The sequence below is a fragment of the Alexandromys fortis genome, unplaced genomic scaffold, assembly GCF_014885135.2.
Source record: "Alexandromys fortis isolate MF-2015 unplaced genomic scaffold, M_Fortis_MF-2015_v1.1 scaffold_0, whole genome shotgun sequence".
Lineage (NCBI taxonomy): Eukaryota > Metazoa > Chordata > Mammalia > Rodentia > Cricetidae > Alexandromys > Alexandromys fortis.
The window spans coordinates 21,554,577-21,572,606 of record NW_026067949.1 but is presented as its reverse complement, the minus strand read 5'-3'; positions in this window follow the sequence as shown (position 1 = coordinate 21,572,606).

The following is an 18,030-nucleotide window of genomic DNA, read 5'->3' as shown; positions in this document are numbered from 1 at the left end:
AGGCAGCTATAAATAATTCCTCCATCTATAACAAAACACAGGTACCTGACATGCTATTTCTGCAGCCCATTAATCATTATTTAGTCAGGGGAAGAGTCAAGCGTGGGCAAGCCTGGACTGAAGAAGCGTCTTCCGTGGAGAGATGCTTGGTCTTATGTAAGCACTCACATTTGACGCCACCCTGAGTTAGGATAAAGTTCTCGAGCTCTGCCTCAAACCCACGGGAACTTTTGGACTTTACTGGAGAGTCGCAGTTGGGGATTTTATTTGAAGAAAATGGGAAGTTAATAAATATGTACATCTTGTTTCCCCATCTTTTCCCATCTTTGAAAATCCCTGTTCCTAAGCTCCTCTGTGGCTGTCATCATGTGTGGTTCTTCTCGCTTGCCACCACTTTCTGTCTGTATTTGCACACTGTGGTGACCCGGATGATAAGTCAGCCATCTTGGGCTGTGTGGCTGTCTCCATGTTAGGGATGAGTTCAGGGAGGCATCACGTCTTCTGTGGTTTAGAGTTCGGGTCGCTTTTCTTTTGCTTCTTACAAATGAGGATGTCGCTGTCTGCAGTAACTGTTCTCCTTCTTTTGGGGGTTATTGAAGGTTTTCTTTGGGAAGAAAGTCCGAAGGACCATTTTATTCTGAAATGATTCTTTGTGAGTAAATTTCATAGCAAATACTTGAGCCATGGTTGCTCTTCCTTACTTTCCACTTTCTTTTCCAACCTCAGCATTTCAGATCATAAAATCAAAGCCATTCTGAAAGAAAATTAACCAGCTAGTGTCTATTGCAAGCTCATTACTCAGTAGGTGCCTCTCTCATCCAAGCCTTCCGGTCGCAAATAAGGAACACAGGACCTGTAACAGAAACTCTTGGAGTGAAATACTGATACTTGGGGCCTGGTTTTGAATACAACTTCACGTTTCAAAGCTTCTTACCTCTAACCCACACCTAGAATTATCTCACCACGTTACTCTAAGAGTTTCAGAAGATAAAAGTGCACGTAGTGGATATCTTTGATTCATTTTTGCTTTTCAGATGAGGCAGGGAAACTTTAAAGTGCCTACAAATATGTGTCAGTAAGTGTGTAAATAGTTGTGCCCCAGTCTGCCACCCTGCCATGCAGTTAAGCCTCCATCAAGTCGGGGTTCAAAACTCAGTGTGGTAAGTTCCTTTCTGATGCAATCGTTAAAACCATATCCACCTCCCGGGCAAACAAATTAGTGGATGCGGGAGGGGCTTTGACTGCAATTTCTTAAACGTATTTATGAATTCTCCATCTTCTCAGTACATGCTCTATTGCTTTTAAAAGCTTTATTTATAAATCTTGGGTATGCATGCATGCATGTGACACCGTGCATATGTGGCAGCCAGAGGACAACTTGCAATAGCTGGTCCTCTCCTTCCGGTGGGCCCAGGGATCCAGCTCAGGTCAGTGGGCTTGGTAGTAAGCTTTTCTACTCACTGAACTATTTGGCCAGCCCGATTCTATTGTATTTAAACATCTTCACGTGAAAGAATCTTTTAGGTCATTAAGCCTTCAGTTCCTAATAGATAAACAGAGGACAAGTTTTGAAAATTTATTAAAAAAAATTTCATTTTAGAAACTGTATATTGGGTGCTTCCTATTGAGGAACTAGGAGTTAGACAGACTCCGTGACAGACAGATTGGGAGGGGGCTAGGTAATAAAGGGGTGAACTTCCAAGAAGCCTGGCCTTTTCTCACCCTGCTGACCTTGAGACAAAAGCCTGGCAGCTTAAAACAAAGGCCTGTGGGCTTTTTCTCCTTCCAGTAAGGTCCTTGATGACGGACTGGCTCAACGAGTTTAAGACCAGACCGGGACATGTTTGTACAGTTGTGGGCTACCCTGTCTCTCTTCAAATAGAGCAAACTCGGGGTGGGGGCTATTTAGAGATGTAAGAAAACCAAGCCAAACAACAACAACGAAAACCCAAGCCCTTGAGAAAAGACTAGATTTCTGCCTTCTGCTTTGTGGAGGGTCTTTTCCTCTGGGTGCCTGCTGGGTGTGTATTTCCTCACCCCCAATAAAAGCCTTTTAGCTGCTGGTGTTGTCTGATCCAGTCAGCTGTGTTTGAAATTTCTCCACTGCTACCTGTCCAACTCTAGATGTTTCCTGTCTTTCACTCCTTTAAGTGGCAAAGAAAAGGAACCCAATCAAGACCCCTAGATGGCAACACTGTATGTCAGGGACCATTTGAATCATTTAAGATTAAGCAGTAAATGAAATAAATGTCCTGTTCTTGCAGCTAGTATGCTAGAAATAGATGTGTGGCTTCGTTAACAGCCAAGTGCATACATCAAGCTACGTAATTTGTGTGTGTTAGTATGTATATATGTGTATTAGCATATGCATGTATGTGTTAATGTATGTATATGTGTAATTTGTGTGGTAGGATATATATGTGTGTTGGTATGTATTAGCATGTGTTAGTGTGTGTATGCATGTGTTACAATGTATATATGTGTTAGCATGTATATATGTATGTGTTTTAGTGTGTATATGCATGTGTTGGTATATATGTATGTCTTAGTATGTGTGTATATGTGTAATATGTTAGTATTGTATGCATGTGTGTGCTAGTATGTGTGTGAGTATATATGTATAAATGTGTTAATATGATTATGTATATATGTGCATATGTATATATGTGTGTATAAGTGTGCTTTAGTTGCCTGGTGGTGGCGGCACACGCCTTTAATCACAGCATTCAGGATGCAGAAACAAGCAGATCTCTGTTAGTTCGAGGCCAGCCTGATCTACAAGAGCTAGTTCCAGTACAGGCTCCAAGCTACAGAGAAACCCTGTCTCAAAAAAGAAAAAGAAAAGAGAAAGAGAGAGAGAAAAATAAAGTGTGTTAGTATGTGTATATGTGTGAATAAGAATGTGATAGTATGTGTGTGTGCTAGAGAGAGAGACAGAGAGAGAGAGAGACAGAGAGAGAGAGAGAGCGTGTGTGTGTGCATGCGCCAGAGTCAACTTCAGAACTTCTCACTGAATCTGGAGCTCACTGATTTAGCTAACTGGCTGGCCAACAAACTGGAGATCCTGCTGGGAAAGGGTGGCCCCTTCCCAGCTCTGGAGTTTCCGATGCCACCTCAGAGCCTACCTTACTATAATCATTGCTAGAACTAGCGCTAGGGATTTAACTCTTACAGGCCTGTGCTACAAACACCTTGCTGACTAAGTTGTTTCCCCAGCTCTAAACTGAGTCATTTAAAAACTATCAAGTCAAGGTTTTGTTTTCCTTTTCTGAGAAGAGTCTCACAACTCAGGCTGCTCTCCAGCTCAGCCACATACCCAAGGCTATTGAACTCCTGATTCATTGCTGCAACTCCAGCATGCAGGGACTGCAGGCATGTACACTAGACCTCCAGCGTACAGGGACTGCAGGCGTGTACACTTGACCTCCAGAGTGCAGGGGTAGGCGTGTACACTAGACCTCCAGAGTGCAGGGACTGCAGGTGTGCACCGGTAGACCTGGTTTGTACAGCTGATGACCAGACATGGGACAACTGACCTACATCCCAACCTTCAAGTCAGTTATTGAAAACAGAAAGAAGAAAGCTGAAGGCCTGCAGTAAATATAAGCCAGACATCACAGCAAGAGCTACAGTGTTCCAGCCCTTGCTGGGGAGAAAGACCTGCAAGTAGGTAGAGAGTTAGAAATGTTCATTCATTTAAAAGTCTCAATTTCTGGAAACTTTCCTCACAAAGGAAACGCTGGTCATGTCAGAGTTCTTCATTCTTTTTCTTAAAAATACAGAAGGAGATGCTGCAGAGACACTCAGCTAGTTACAGCACTTGCTGATCTTGTGGGGGACCCAAGGTCAGTTCCCAGCAGCTTGCATCTGCCAGTAACCCCAGCTTCAGGGGTCCAAAGCACTCTTCTGGCCTCCAGGGCACCTGAACTCATGTTTGTGCATGTGCGTATGCGGAGAGAGAGAGAGAGAGAGAGAGAGAGAGAGAGAGAGAGAGAGAAAGAAAGAAAATATTTAAACATTATATTGAGGGAGGTAACCAGACCCAGAAAGACAAATATCATAGGTACTCATAAGTGGCTTTTAGACATAAAGCAAAGAAAAACCAGCCTACAATTCACAATCCCAGAGAACCTAGACAACAATGAGGCCCCTAAGAAAGACATACATGGACCTAATCTACCTGGGAAGTAGAAAAAGACAAGATTGCCTGCGTAAATTGAGAACACGGGGACCATGGGAGAGGGTGGGGGGGAGGAAGGAAAGGGAGTGTAGAAAAATATATAGCTCAATAAAAACAATTTTAAAAAAAGAAAAAAAAAGAAGATAATTTTAGCCAGCGGTGTTAGTGCATGGCTTTGGTCTCAGTACTTGGAAGACACTGATTTCTGTGAGTTTGAGGCCAGCCTGGGCTACAGAGTAAGTTATAGAGCAAGATCTTGTCACCAAATAAAATAAAATTTAATTGGAAAGACAAAAAAAAAGAAGAAGAAGAAGAAGAATTCTCCATGTCACGATTTGGGAGCTGGTAGGTGGCCCAATTAAAAAAAAAAAAACCTGCTACACTCTCCCCCTCATTCCCATGAAGTCAACAATTTGATTATTCATAGACTCCCTCCATAATGTACTGTTCTATCACCAGCCACAAGCAATGTGACCATATAACCATGGGCTGGAACCACCAAAACATGAGCCAAATCTCAACACATTGGTTTTTGCAGGTTGGCCAAATGGAATGGTATCATGGGTCATTAAAGAAGAAGATGGGTCAGGAGGCAGGGGGATACAAGAAAGAAAAGGACGAGGATGAGTGTTTCTGCCTTTCAAGATGGAAGGAAGGGGGCTCATCATCCAATCAATGCTGGCTGTCTTTAGAAACCAGGCAATGAAAAGTCACAGATTCTCCCATCCCTCAAGGCCTCCAGAAAGCATCCAAGTCAGACCTCTGACCCATAAAACTGGAAAACATTAACTATGCTTTGTTAAGTCTTTAAGCATAGTAATTTGTCACACAGCAATAGAAATAGTAAAAAAAGAAAGAAAGAAAAGAAAAAAGAAATAGAACAAATAAAAGCTCTATATCAATTTTATCTTCTACTGAGCTAAATTTAATTGTTGTACAAATAAAGACAAAAGGAGGCAAAAACTCAAGTACTAATGCTTGCATATTTTATATTTATATGAGGGGTTGTAAATAAGCAGAATTAGTTCCAAAGGTGCTGTTTCAGAATTCATAGTAGTCAGGGTAATCCTTGGTACTTTGTGAAGACAAAAATGGAATTTCCCAGAAATGTCTCAATTCAGATCCTACTGGGTCTTTCTTGGGTTTTCTGTTTTGGCTTCCTTTTCTGTATGCTTATTATTGTACAGAAATCATCCATTTTTTGTGATAATACAATGGAGAACATTTATGTCCCATCAATTTAATCTGCTGTGACCCTAAGCCCCAAAGTAGTGGCATTTGGGAAATGATTCACCGGAGAGCACTAATGAGTGAGATCACCTTATGAAGGACAGCACATAGCCCCCTTCACACTTTGCACCATGGGAAGCTGACATCTGTCTGTGGATCCAGAAACGGACTGGACTAGACACAGACTCTACCTAGATTTGGACTGTCCGGCCTCCAGGGCACAGAGAAATGCATGGCTTATAGGTGTTGTCTGAGGTTTCTGTCCTGCCCAGTTCCCACAATCATTGAGTCCCAAAGAAATCACACAGAGGTCTACATTAACTATAAACTGGTTGGCCCATTAGCTCAGGCTTCGTATTAACTCTTATAACATATATTAGCCCATTATTCTTGTCTATGTTAGCCACATGGCTCAGTACCTTTTTCATCAGGGAAGTCACATCTTGCTTCTTCTGTGGGGGGGGGGAAGAACTGTGGAGGAATGGGCTTCCTCCTTCCCAGAATTCTCCTGTTCTCTTTGACCCACTTCTACTCCCTGTCTGGTTGTCCCACCTATACCTCCTGCCTGCCTACTGGCCAATCAGTGTTTATTTTAAACATAATTGACAGAATACAGACAATTGTCCACACCACATAGGCAACTAGTTCCTGAATAAGCTAGGCTAGGGACCACCTCCTGTAAAATGTTGAGCTCTTCTGTCAAGCTGAAAGACAAGTTGAGGTACATGGACTGTGAGAACAAAGGCTTTATTTTAGTGAAAATAGAGAGGAAGCACAAATTCTAGTCATACAGAACAAGAACTCAGTGTCTGAGGCATCTGAATTGTTAGAGAAATTTTATGTTATAATAATAAAAACAAGAAGATTACTACCAAAAAAGAAATATTTAAAACAGGGATGAGATAGTAATGAAAATAATGAGGAAAACTATCCCAACAATGGAATAAAATGCAGGCTTCCCAAAGGTATTGATAGGTAATATTTTGTGGAAAAAAAATCTATAGAAAAATTTTTATGCTCTACAAAGAAAAATAGCAAAATAATAGAATTATAATTGGATTTTTTTTTTTTTTTTGCTTTATGACATTTTTAGTACTTTGAGATGTCGAGCTGGGCGGTGGTGGCGCTCACCTTTAATCCCAGCACTCGGGAGGCAGAAGCAGGCGGATCTCTGTGAGTTCGAGGCCAGCCTGGTCTACAAGAGCTAGTTCCAGGACAGGAACCAAAAGCTACGGAGAAACCTGTCTCGAAAAAAAAAAAAAAAACCGAGATGTCAACAGCCAGATTTTGTTACTTTTGTGATGAAAACAGAACTTTATCCTTCCCGTTCCTCAAATCATGATTTAGCCACACAATTATTTGTTCTCATGAGTACGAAGCACTAAAGGACACTAAAGGGAAGGCAAGAATGCCTTCCGTGGACTTTGAATGGTTGCTCTTCGCTTGTTTTGTGAGGCTTAGGCATCACTTTTTAATTATTTAAAACTCTTAAATGAACATTTGACCTTCTCGGGTTGGAGATGTAGCTCAGTTGACAAGTGTTTGCAGGAAGTCCTGGGTTTGACCTTCATCGCTGCATGAATGGAGTGTGGCGGCTCACAGTGTCACCCAACAGTGGCATGGTAGACGGAAGATCAAAATTTTAAGGACATCCTCAGCTACCCAGCTAGTAGAAGGCTAGACCCTGCCTTACAAAGAGCAAATATAGTCAATCTCTCTCTCTCTCTCTCTCTCTCTCTCTCTCTCTCTCTCTCTCTTCCCCTCCCTCCCTCCCACCCTGTGTGTGTGTGTGTGTGTGTGTGTGTGTGTGTGTGTGTGTGTGTGTGTTCTGGTTCAAATTTTGGAGCCGTCTGGAGCAATAAGAGATTTCCTGATTTGTGCAGGATTTCTCTGTGAGCTGCTGTGAGTTTGCTGGACAGGATGCCTGTGCTCACGCTTGGGTGTTCATCTGGGCAAGGTCAGGAGACTGCTGAGGAGGTTCCTGAGTACTGGGGTGGGGGGTAAGGACTGCCAACGTGATGCTGACCAGCTGTTCTCAAGCCTTGGGAGACTTCCGATGACCTCACCCTCCTGTCAATCACTCCTGCAGGCTTCCATGCCAGGTGTCATGAGAGTGCTAGAATCACTGATCTAAAGAGAAGGAAACGTGGAACAGCTCTTGGCTGCCGCCCCCGACTCTCAGTTCACTGCTGATCTGTGCTGAGTACGGAAGAAAAACCCTTACTTGGTCACTTTTTAGTCGTGGCCTATTGTTGAAAACATTAACCAGGAAAGCTGGCTTTCAAAGGCTTTAGATGTTTTTATGTTTATATCATTATGAATACATATTTATATGTGCACCATGGAACATTTAAAATCCATGTAAGCAGAAATTTCTGTCTAGTCTGCCTGTTCCCAAATAACTGGTAGCCACTTCCCAAATATCTAACTTAGAGACTTAATTACAAATGCTTGGCTGATAGCTCAGGCTTATTACTACCTAACCCTTACATTTAAATTAATCCACATTTCTTATCTAGGCTTTGTCACGTGGTTCATGGCTTGTTACCTCATTTTCTACGTGTCATGTTTCCTTGGTGGCTGGTGTCACCTCAGACTCTACCCTTCTTCTTCTTCCCAGAGTCCTCTGTGTCTGGCGGTCCTACCTATAGTGCCGCCTATAGGGCCTGTCAGCTTTTCATTAGCCAACGAGAGTAATACATATTCACAGTGCATAGAAAGACTGTTCCACAGCGCAAAACTGTTGTATTATACTATATTATGTGATTATATGTTATTCTACATGAAGATGAAACCAAATTGCCCAAATGTTTTTCAAAAGCAGGTATGCCATTTAACTCGTTGGTTCCCTGACAGTACACAAAAGCTGTGTGCCCTTCGTCAAGGAATGCACCTAAAACATGTGTGCTTGACTGGCACATACGGGAAGGAGGGGCAGGGAGCTGGTGGGAACCTGCAAGATTCTGTGCCCAGCTAAGCAGCTGTAGGGTTAGTGGAGGGTGGCTTCTCTCCAGCTCTAAGCCTCAGTTTCTGTGTCTGTAAACTGAAGACCCTGTGACCACAAGTCCACCTCCTAAAAGAGTTGATGTAAGTGCTGGCCACATACACTGCGCTCCCTGCTAGGAAGGCGGAGACTAGCCTGGTTTCGTTTCTCTCAACACCCTCATAAATGCTGTAAGTCACATTTTGGGGTGGTATTTGTTGTGGTCCAGCCACGACGAGTTCATATGTTCCAGGATAGGGGTGTGTGGGTTAGAAATGTCAGGCAGAAGAGACAGAGATACAGAAGAAATACACACATGGAATAGTACCGGGAGGGCAACTCAGTGAATGCCGAATCCGCCCACATTTATTTTTCATAGGCTTATATATCCCAATACAAAAGTGGGGGAAGAACGCAAAAGACTGCTTTACCACGACACAAAGAACAACCAAAACAGTTATATGCTTCAATACTTGAGACATCAAGTCACTATTTCCTGAGTAAAGCATTTGATGTCTTGGGCAGGATATGCAGTGAACACACCCTAGACCAAGTATCCCCTAGGCAATCACTCCCTATGTCAAACCTCCTGTTTTAAATTGAAGGAGCAGGAATAGGCTTGAATTCTCTGACCTTTGGTCAGGGTGGAGCGGATCTATGGGCCACCTTAATGTCCAAAGCACCAAGTAACCACACCGTAGGTCAGGGTTTCTTGTTTGTAGCCACAGCTGTGGTCAACAACTCTGAAAGAGTAAAAATAAGCTCAAACTCTCTGACCTTTAGTCAAGGTGGAACAGACTCATGTCTGTGGGCCTCCACACATAAACAGCATAGGCTTCCCTGATTCTAGACAACCACAGACACCAAGTGCCAAGTTCAGGATCCAGATGGAAACCATGCAAAGGTGTCCTGGGCCTTCCAGAGTTGAGGTGATGGAAGCTACCCACACACAAAAAGGTTGCCAAGCCTTTAGTTGTTCAAGAGAGCTGACAGGCAGACCCGTCTCTGTTAAGGCTATGGGCACAGCAGCAGGAGAAGTTCAGGGGACCTTTCTGGCTTCAGGTTGGGAGTTCTGCACATTGGGCCTGATAAAGGTATTCTCAGGAGTCTGAGGAGTAGATAGATTTTCAGGTTGTCTTAGTTTAGGTTTATATTACTATGAAGAGACACCATGACCATGGCAACTCTTGTAAAGGAAAACACTTAAAAGGGGTTGGCTCACAGCTTCAGAGGTTTAATCCACTATCATGGCGGCATACTGGTAGACATGGTGCTGGAGAAGGAGCTGAGAGTTACTCCGACAAGGCCACACCTCCTAATAGTGTCATTCCCTATGGGCCTATGGGGTAATTACATTCAAACTACCACAGGGGCCAAAACTGGTTTTCCAGAATGGGTGCTGAGCTGCCTTTCTTGGGTTAACCTAGCTACTGACCCTCATAGAAGCTCTTTTTACAGCAGATTGAGCGAACCCATTGCAGAAAACTGCAATGCAGAGACCAACAGGCTGTGAGAAGATCAGATCAGCTTTACAACACGGTGCCTGCATCTCTGGCTCCGGGAACATGGGTGAAGATGGAGCAGGAAGATTTTAAGAGCCAGAATACCAGAAAGTCTGCTCTAAATCATTTTTTAAAAATAGTCATGTTTGCATAAACAAGACTGGAAAAAATGACAATATTCTGGGTATGTTTGCATAGAAGGGTAAAATTTTGTGGGGTCTCAGTCCCCTAGAAAAGAACTATAGGCAACTAATGACTCCTGGGGGAAGGGAGAATTAACGGCTCCCAGAGATCCCCTTCTTTTTGTCCACTCCAGAGTGGTCGGTCTTGAAACCATATACATACCAGCAACAGAAGCAGACCCAGCTACTTCTATATGTGTATACACCTATGTATACGCATAAATATTTACGTATGTACACATACACATATAACAACAATAATCAAAGAAAAAGAGGCTATCAACTTGAGGGGGTGGGGGCTGGAGGGAGGGCAGCTGGGAGGGGCTGGAGCAAGGGAAGGAATGAAGGAAAATACTATTTTAATTAAAACAGTATAAAGGAAAAACATTGCAAATTCAAAATCATGATTACAAAAAGGGTGTGTGTGGGGGGGGTATATATGTAAGAATAGTCTTTCTCACAGAAGCCACAGAAGAAATTCACTTCTCTGGTCAAAAAAAACCACTGACTGCACCACTAGGAGGCAGGTGGAGGAGAGCCAGAGCCCACTGAGGAGGTGGCTTTGCCCACATGGAAGGAAGTGCCATTTCTTTGAAGAAGGTGATGATGACTCCCAGACGTAGGGAAAGACCTGTAAAGGATCGGAGGAGTCAGCTGTCTGCAGACAGTCTAACCTGTCTCTACGTCTGCACTAGGCAGCCCTGAAGCCCCGCCCTCAGGAAGCCTTTTCTAAGTATGTACTCTTTCTGAAACCAGGTAAAAAGCCCTGCCAGGCATCGTGTGGACACTGGATTCCATGCCAGGCTGTGGACAGCCATGTCTACCCCCTGCAGGAACACACACACACACACACACACACACACACACACACACACACACACACGCTACATGAAAGCAAGCATAAGAAATAGAGCGCCAGGGTTGGGGGTGTGGTTCCACGGTAGAAAACTTGCTGGGTTTTCTTCCCAGAGAAAAAGGAGAAAGGGGAGAGTAAAGGGGAAGGGGGAAGAGGAAGAAAGACAAAGAAGGGAGGAAGAAGAAGGAAAAGGGAGGAATGGAAGGACAGAGAGTAAAATAAAATAGAGGAAAAAGAAGATCATTTAGAAATGAGGATGGGTGTGTCTGTCATCCAGTTTCCCACAGACTTGTTCTGTGTGGATTATTGCCTTCCGGGTCAGTCCTGGCTCCAGTGTAGGCACATGCCTTATGGACCACAGAAAGCCAGGGAGAAGTGAGAGGTATGAAAGCATAGCTTGGGAAAGACCAAGCTAATTAGCTTCTAGTGCTTTCTCCTGGTCCTGGCAATGGTTCATTGGGACCACAGGTTCTTCAAACACAGGACATTCAGTGACCAGGATGAGGCCAGGGCCAGGGGACAGGCCGAGCCAGGAATGAGAAGTCAGAAGAGACCTACGTGTTAGTCCAGATCAAAGCCAAATGCTACAGAAGCAGAACCGGTGGCTGTGCCTTAGGCAAATTCAAGGACAGCTGGGTGGTGACTGGCAGAAGCTTCCAGGCCTGTGTGTCCTGCCCGAAGAGGCAGTCTGTCCTCTGAGCTGCTTCAGTGCAGCTGACCCTGAGCTAGGCAGCAGTTATCTGGGGACACCGAATCCGAGATCTGTGTTGGCTGTTGCATTACCATCTGTTTCTTTCTTCCATGGTTCCCTAACCACACTTGCTTTGCAAAGCATTAACGTTCTCCACTGAATTCAGGTATAAAGGAAGCATCTACATCTTAGCCAGGAAAACAAGTAATGAAAAACTGCACTCGGGGACCTATGCAGGAGTGAAAATACCATCTAATTTTTCCACCATCTCCCTAGGGGCAGAGGCGAAATCACACAGCCTCTGGGGTCAACTGGGGAACTCTGCTCGCTCCCACATCTTCTATTGGTGGCTCCTCCCATCTTAGACAAGCTAGCCCCTTGGACAAGTTAGCCTTTGGGAGACATACTCTTCTCCTCTATAAAATGAGGATCATCACAACTGACTCATGGGATTGTATGGTAGAAAGCTCGAATGTGCTCAGGGGTAGAGGTAGACACTAGTCTGTGTGGCCAGAGGCATTCTTTCTCTCTTTCGTTTTTGATTTTTTGAGACAGGGTTTTTCTGTGTATCTTTGGCTGTCCTGGAACTCGCTCTGTAGGTCAGACCAGCCTTGAACTCACAGAGACTCGCCTACCTCTGACTCCAAGTGCTGGGATTAAAGTTGTGCTCCACCACCGCCCTAGCCTTTTCCAGCAATGGCGCTCGACCAGGCATGTGGTGGTCTAAGGCAAAGACTCCACTCTCAAGTAGGCTTGGAGTCAGTTGTACCATTTTATTTATTTATTTATTTATTTATTTATTTATTTATTTATTTTGGTTTTCGAGTACCATTTATTTTATTGCCGTACATTCTGGTCAATGAGAATTTCCTCACACGTGGAAACACTGAGAAAGTGATGTGTGTTACCTACTTTTCTCCTTATTGGTTGGAGTATGGAAGCGGAAGTTGGAGCTCAAGCAACCCTCTTATTCCAAGAGATAACACATTCGTTAATGACGGTAGAAACGCAAAAATGGAAGAATTCTGGATGTCTGTGGAATTATACCATGCCTTAAAATGGCCCCAGATGTCCTAGAAGAAAGAATAAATGTCTAGTTTTAAATATCTAATTCTTATGTAAAACTACAGACAAGCTATTCCTCCCTGCACTACCTCAACCCCTTCATCCAAGGACATTACAACTACAAAGACAAAGCAGAAGCACAAAACGGAGCATTGGCCATCTTTTCTGGTCGGATACACTCATGACCATGAAAGCAAGGCAAGGTCTAGCATCTTCCTTATGAAGAGGCCTCATGTCCACCTACTTCCGCTAAGGCTCCAAAGAGCCTTCCACTCCAACACTCAAGCACTGGCTTGTCCCCTGGCATTTCAATCTGCTAGCGGTGTGACTTTGGACCTGTGATTGCCTGAGTAGCAACCTCCTTGTATTAAATGGGATCTGGGATGAGATCCCTTGGTGGTGTTGCTTGTTATTAGTACTTAGCAATATGATAGTTGAGCGCTGGACAGAGTGCCCAACACATTATAAGCATCTGATGTACTCTTAGCAATGAACCCTGATGGCGTGAGGATGTGGTTCATCGGTAGAGTGCTGGCTTAGCATTCAGGAGGCCCCAGCTTTGATCCTCAGCATCACACCAGGTGAGTGCGGTGGTACACCCCTACTTTCCCAGTGCTTTGAAAGTGGAGGTCAGAGGATCAGGAGTTCAAGGTTATCTTTGGTTTCATAGAGAGTTCAAGGACTAACCTGGACTACTTTATAAGACATTGTCATAAGAGAGAGAGAGTACAAGAGAGGAGAGAAAGAGAGAGAGAGAGAGAGAGAGAGAGAGAGAGCGAGAGAGAGCCTGAATACCATTTGTTTCCATTCCTAACCCCAACCTAGGCTCCAGGCAGCCCCATCTGCCAACTGTCTCCAGACGGGCTGTTTCTTCTTCCCAAGATGTTGTTCTTGCTCAGAAGGTCTCATGTGGCTGGGGGGGGGGGCAGCTAGACTTCTTGCCTGTGCACCGTGGACAATTCCCTCCTTTTCCCTCTGAATAGACGTGGCATTTGATACCTAGTGGCTCATTTACTACCTGACGTCGGTTTAAATATCAAAGCACGTGTCTAGCCTGCAAGGTATAAGCTCCATCAAGGGCTTGGAGCATGCCTTTTCCACCTCTTATCCCTTTAGTGTTGACTCCAAGTCTTGTTCAGGCCCCTGTGAATACCTTTGGAGCAAGTAAACCAAATCCAATGATCCGAAGTCCTAGCAAAATAGCTTCCTGGCATCCTTTGAACCTGCCTACTTACTGTTGGTCCATGTTGCGGAGTCCAAGCCCTGTAATGGCAGGGTCTGCTTGTGATTGCTGCCTCCTTTCTACCCCTGAGCACATTCGAGCTTCCTACCATACAATCCCATGAGTCAGTTGTGATGATTCTCATTTTATAGGGGAGAAGAGTATGTCTCCCAAAGGCTAACTTGTCCAAGGGGCTAGCTTGTCTAAGATGGAAGGATGTTTTTCATCCCTGGCCTTGATTCCACCAGCATAGATTGCTCTGCTGACCTTGGCCAAGCACTAGGCATCAGAGGGAAGGGCTAGGGAGGCCCTAACTCAGGAGGGCGACTTTACCGCAGTCGAAGAAAGGCTTTTCTGGTTGATGTCAATACCATCATTTTGAATTCTGGAGTATTTTAAATTTGCCTTTGGAAAAAAGTATTGCTTTATAGTGTTTTGGTTTTGGAGAAAGGATTTCTAGCCCTGGCTTGCCTCAAACTCATTATGTAGTGAAGGCTGGCCTTAACTCCCTATCCTCCTGCCTCCACCTCTCAAGTGGTAGGATTATAGGTGTGTGCTACCATGCCCAGTTTATTCATTGTTGGGCTTCATGCTAGGGAAGCCATCTATTAACTTCACTATATCCTTGGCCTTCAAAAAAGAAAGAGAGTAATTATGACCCAACATTATTGTTTCAGTGCAGGAGTGTATTTCATTTCATTCATTATAGACAGATATGTTGGGCTGGATTTGTGTGCAGCTGAAGGCTGCCCTGGCAATCCCCAGTACTTCATGGTCAGGAAGTAGACAGCTATAGTGCTGATCTGGTAAAGTCTAGAATATTCTTCCTTTAAAATGATGCACTTTATTCTTCCAAACAGAAGTGGAGGACCCAAATTTTATAAAGTTACCTTATCTACAAAACAGGTCAAGAAATACCACAAAAAAAGGAATTGGATTGTTTGGGTGGAAAATTGCATTCCACACCATCACTAATGCCATCATTAATCCCTAGTGTAATAACTTAGACTAATTAGAGGTTGTTCACTGAACTTGATAAAGCTTTTATTAAAAAAAAAGACACAAAGTTGGGTGGGTATGAAGATAAGGGTGGATCTGGGAGGAGCTAGGAGGGTGAAGAATATGATCACAAATTAATTCTCAAGGAATTAATAGAAATACTGTATTTAATATAGAATACAGGATCTGGAGACGTGGCTCAGTAGAGTGCTTGTTTAACATGCATAAGGTCCTGGATTTGATTTCTAGGCCCTCACAAAATTGGGTAAGGTGCTACAACAACTGTAATCTCAGAACTGGGGAGGTAGAGACAAGGCAGACTTGAGACCAACTTGGAGATCTAGTCTCAGAAGAAGGAGAAAAAGGGAGAAAAAAAGAAGGAGGAGGAGGAGGAAGAAGGAGAAGAAGGAGGAGGACAGAGGAGGAGGAGAGGGGGGAAGGAGGAAGAAGAAAAAGAGGGAGGAGGAAGGGAGGAGCAGGGGGAGGAAGATGAGGGGGAGGAGGAGAAAGAAAAAGAAAAAAGGATGAGGAAGGGGAGGAGGAGGGGAAGGAAGAGGAGAGGGAGGAGGAGGAGGAGGAGGAGGAGGAGGAGGAGAAGAAGAAGAAATAAAAAAGTAAAAGCCCTTGTTTCTAACCCTCCCCTCCTGTAACTCAGTAGGTCTGAGTTAGACCCCAGAATCAACATATTAACAAAATATCAATTGAACTTGATGCAGGAGGTGGCATGTGGGCTAGACTTTGAGGAAGAAGATATCTCTCCTTTGTCTTGGGTTAGTCCCATCTCACGCATGGCCAAGTGAGCTGACAGTGAACTCACAGTCTGTGTGCCAAAGCAGGCAGAGCAGTTTGTGGGTAGAGAGAGTGCCTTTGATCCTAGAGAAGGAGGAGGTAGGGGAGCTTGCACAGGGTGGATCAACAATCAACAGGAATCTTTTTTTTTTTTTTTTGAGGAGGGGGTAAATTGGGTCCTGGAAGTACTCCCAGACTGTGGAAGTGAGGGAGAGAGAGAAATGTACTAGCCACCAGCTGTTCTGGGAGAGTGACTCACCACCCCTGTGGAGGCAACCAAGGGCGGTGAAATGGATCACAGCCACACTGTGGGGGGCGACAGGAGGTGGTGGTGTGGCCCCAATAGGAGTGTACCACACTGTGTGGAGCTGTGCATTCCAGAGAGGACCAGACCTCCTGCACAGATGCTGGCTGGTGCTGTCAGTCATCTCCAAGGAAGAGGGAAGGCGGGGCCAAATAAACCATCTCTGAAAGACGACAGACACAGCACTATTTAGTCATGGCTATGAAAAGTCCTGTGTTTCACACTCTGGACTCGTCCTGGCCTCTTCCTCCCCCTTGCTGGTAAATCTGGTCCCTTCTCCCTCTTAGATGTCTCCTAGGGATGCCCCATCCCACTCTCTGTGACACACTCTTCATCATCCCCTTACCTCATTCCCACCACTGTGATCCGTTGGCATCGTCTCATTGTCTCTCAGTTGCACCCAGTAGGTCTTCGCCTTCATTGTCCTGCTTCCTGCCTTGCCTTCCTCTACCCAGCCAGGAATCTGTCTTCCCAGAAATGCAAGAGTAAGCCTGTAATTCTCTCACCTAAAAATCCGTAGTTTTTAACTCTGATTCTTAAACTTCAACGTGGGTCAGAATCCAGCAGACTTGTGAAAACAGGGTGCTGGGCCCTTCTGGGATGTTCTTCATGTCTTCTTTACTTGCTGAGTTCCTGAGTGAAGTCTCTGTCTCCAGCACTGTGACCAGCACTTACTGGATGCTTACTATTTCCCCGAATAAAGAAACATAGGTCCCTTTATTCTCCCATCTTCTCGTCATCACATATCTGATGACCCTGGGGGTTGGGCAGGCTTAGACACTTACTTGTTCAGAGGTCACAGGTATGGCATGAAGGAGCCAAAACCCCTTCCTGACTTTAGCACCTGGACTGTTGTCCCAGGAGTTATCCAGCCAACGAATGAATTACTTCCACTCTAGTGCTTAAAAACATCAGGTAAATTTTGTGATGGGGTCTTGAGCCCTAAGAATGGGAAACATTCCAAATAATTTACGCTCCTTACAACATTCCAGCCTGAAACATAGGTGTCACTGGTACCCGGTCCACTCTTACTTGTGTCCCTGGGACAAGATTCCTAAGAGGACAACTTTTAAAAGGGGAGGGATCTGTTTGGGTCCATCACCAAGGGAAAGCATGGAGGACTATCTTACATCATGGAAGCTGAGAAAGGGCAACACCAGCCGTCCAGTCCCTTCCTCTTCCTCCCCTTGTGTTCACCCTGTGCCTGTGGGATCACAGGTGGTGCCCATCACACTGAGGGGGAGGCTTCCCCCTCTGTCCTCCTTCAAACATCCTGCCATATCCAGAGACAAGTCTCACCACCATCCAGGTGGTTCTAAGTCCAGTTCTAAGTCTAAAACGAGACAGATTGGACACCAGATGCCTCTTTGACTGGGCCATTTGTCCATTTTCTCTCTCTCTCTCTCTCTCTCTCTCTCTCTCTCTCTCTCTCTCTCTCTCTCTCTCTCCCTCTCTCCGTGGTTTTTCTGTGTAGCCCTGGGTGTCCCGAAACTCGCCCTATAGACAAGGTTGACTTCAAATTCCTAGAGATCAGCCTGCCTCTGCCTGCGGAGTGGTAGGGTTAAAGGCGTGTGATATGCCACCCCCACCCGCTGGCTAGTTGTCGGTTTCTCTCTGGCTACCCTGATTACTTCTTTGCATTCCTCATTTGTTTGCCCTTTCTCTCTCTCTCTCTCTCTCTCTCTCTCTCTCTCTCTCTCTCTCTCTTTCTTTCTTTCTTTCTAGTAGAGGGCTTCACGATGTAATCCAGCCTGGGGAATGAGCAATTCTCTCAGAAGTTCACAGGCTCTGCCATGTGAATGGATGGCCCTTAAAGATGCCTGAGAGCCAAGTCGGCCACATGTACTACTGGGGAAGCCAGAACTGTGGTGACAGGGCTCCTGATAGGCAGTTTCCAGTCCTTGCCATGCACTGCACATCCCTGTCTTCTCTAGACGCTAATGGACAGAAGTCCTGTGGTACTTGGATCCAGGGTGGCCCTTCTTCCTGCTTCCCAAGCCTTCTCCCTCAAGAGAAGGGGGGGGGGG